This window comes from Galeopterus variegatus, unplaced genomic scaffold (genome assembly GCF_000696425.1).
Source record: "Galeopterus variegatus unplaced genomic scaffold, G_variegatus-3.0.2 Scaffold3388, whole genome shotgun sequence".
Classification (NCBI taxonomy): domain Eukaryota; kingdom Metazoa; phylum Chordata; class Mammalia; order Dermoptera; family Cynocephalidae; genus Galeopterus; species Galeopterus variegatus.
The window spans coordinates 158877-161310 of NW_007729499.1; positions in this window are offsets into that span (position 1 = coordinate 158877).

Sequence of the window (2434 nt, forward strand, 5' to 3'; positions counted from 1 at the left end):
GGGGACCGGCAACGGGATCGCAACCCTCGGTGTCGCTCCCGCATCTCGCTCAGCCAGTGAGCGGGAACCGGTCTGCATGTGGGATCCGAACCCTCGGGCGGGAGCGCCGCCGCGCTTCCCAAGCGGCGCACTATCCAGTGCGCCACTGGGCCGGCCCCCAACATGAATTTTTATCAACCTTGATTCCCAGGCAAAGTTGATTACATTCACACCTGTCAAATGGTAGTGTTGTGTACATTCGTCTTAATTGCCATGGGCAAAATTGCAACTGGTTGGTGAATGAAATATTTATGCTTTGAAGAATCGATGTTCTAATCCACTTCTATTTATGCTGATGATCATCTATTTCTCAGTGAGGAGGAGGATAATTTTTTCTGTGATCTACGTTGTTTCTAAATGACTAATGAAGTCAATCTGGGCCTGGCAGATTTTGCCACCACTTGGACAGACACAGCACTTGTGGACGTTGTGTTACTTCTCAGCTTGCTGGTTCCCTGTTCCCATTGCAATGATCTCATTATTGGCATTTTGTTTTCAAAGTATTATTTTTTTCCCATTTTGCATTATGCTGTTGTGTGGCTTGATCTTACAGCATGCCTACCACTTTTCTTTCAACCATGCTTTTCTTAAAGAATATTCTGAAGATTAAGCACCTTTGATTAGCAAATCTATTTTGTTTTAGTTTGGGTGGAATTGCGAGAGAGTGAAATTGATGCTCTGGACCTTGGGGTCAATTTGAACTGAGATTGAGCCAAACTGGGTCCATTCTGTAGACTTCGTGGAAAAAAAACTGAATGGTATGAAGGAAACAAGGAATGGCAATGTTTCCTTTCCTGTTTTCTGGACCCTAGTACATCTCTTTTGGGCTGTTACCTGGTCCCTCTTCCTCCTGAGATAGTCTCTTTGCCTGCCCCAGAAACCTTTTCTGGTTCTGCCCCGTCTACGGAAGTCCACCCATCCCTCTGATGTACCAGACAAGAAATGCCAATCAATGTCTTGAATTCATTTTGGTTCTCATTCATGCTATTTTGGACTGCCCCACCTCTCTCTCTCTGAATCTCTGATTATCTCTATGACCAGACCCCAAACTCCCCAACAGAAAATCACATATTTTTGTACCTGCCATTAGCGAACTTTCTCAACCACCCTATGCACTTGCAATTGAGGTCTTCATGCTGCCACTCACAGGACTGGTTGAGAAAGAGATTGGAGAGAAATGGGATCTATCTCCATCTCCACACTGTTTCCTTCAATGCTATCAATTTGTAAAAATATATATGTGTATGTGTGTGTATGTGTGTGTGTGTATATATATATATATATTAAACTCATTGACACCTCCCCCTTCCCTCTAACTATAAGCCTCATAAAAGCTGGAAAATGTTCTTTGTTGACCAAGATATGCCCAGTGCTGGCCAGTGTAAACATGCTTAATGAATCTCAGTGGAATTTAACAGTGAATGTAAAGGAGAAAGAACTTATTCAGGGGGGATTTTCACTCACCCTAAAGAAATAAAATGAAAGCAAACTTTGGTGGTTTTGGTCCAGCTGCGAGCAAATTGGTATGGAGTGAGAAATTCAATTAACTGTATTCATCAATTTTTGTTTCTAGGGTACAGTCATGGGACTAAGACCCAGAATTCTTGGTCAGTCCCACCCCTTTTGTGGCATTAAAAAAAATGAACTTGGCATATTACACCAACCAGATTTTTTTTTTCTTTGTCTCAAAGAAGGCTCAGATGAACACTAGATTCTTCCCCCAGTGCAGCAATCAAAAACTCAGAAAACCTCAGCTGCCTCAGATGATGTCACAAAACCTTTAAGAATGCCCACTGCTGAGTTGGGCACAGGCCCAGCAAACACAATTCTTTCTGCCAGTTGTTCAGGGCCTTTGACAGATTAGGTGGTCTTTTTATTCTTCTTCTTCTTTTTTTTTTTTTCCCCTTTTTTAGCCCCTTAAAAGGCAGTTCAGTTTACCTCTAAGCAAGGCATTAGCTCTGGCTGCCCCAAATAACTTTTTTTTTTTTTGTCTTTTTTCCGTGTCCGGCAACGGATCGCAACCCTCAGTGTTGCCCCCGATAACTTCGTATAATGTATGCTATACGAAGTTATTACGCCCTCGGGCGGGAGCGCTGCCGCGCTTCCCAAGCGGCGCACTATCCAGTGCGCCACCGGGCCGGCCCATCCAAATAACATTTTAATTGAAGTCTCGGTCCAAACAAATGCCGGCCTCTTTATTAACCCCAACAGTGTAATTTTTCAACCTAAGACTGATTCAGGGGGAAACTGTCTCACTTAAACTGCCATACAACAGAACATGGCAGTTTTCCTCAATCAGTTTCTTTTCTGACCTTAATTTGAACCTTAATCTCTTTTAACCATGTTTTCTTTATGAGCCTCTCATAGCCATGGCACAATATGAATTTTCCTGTTT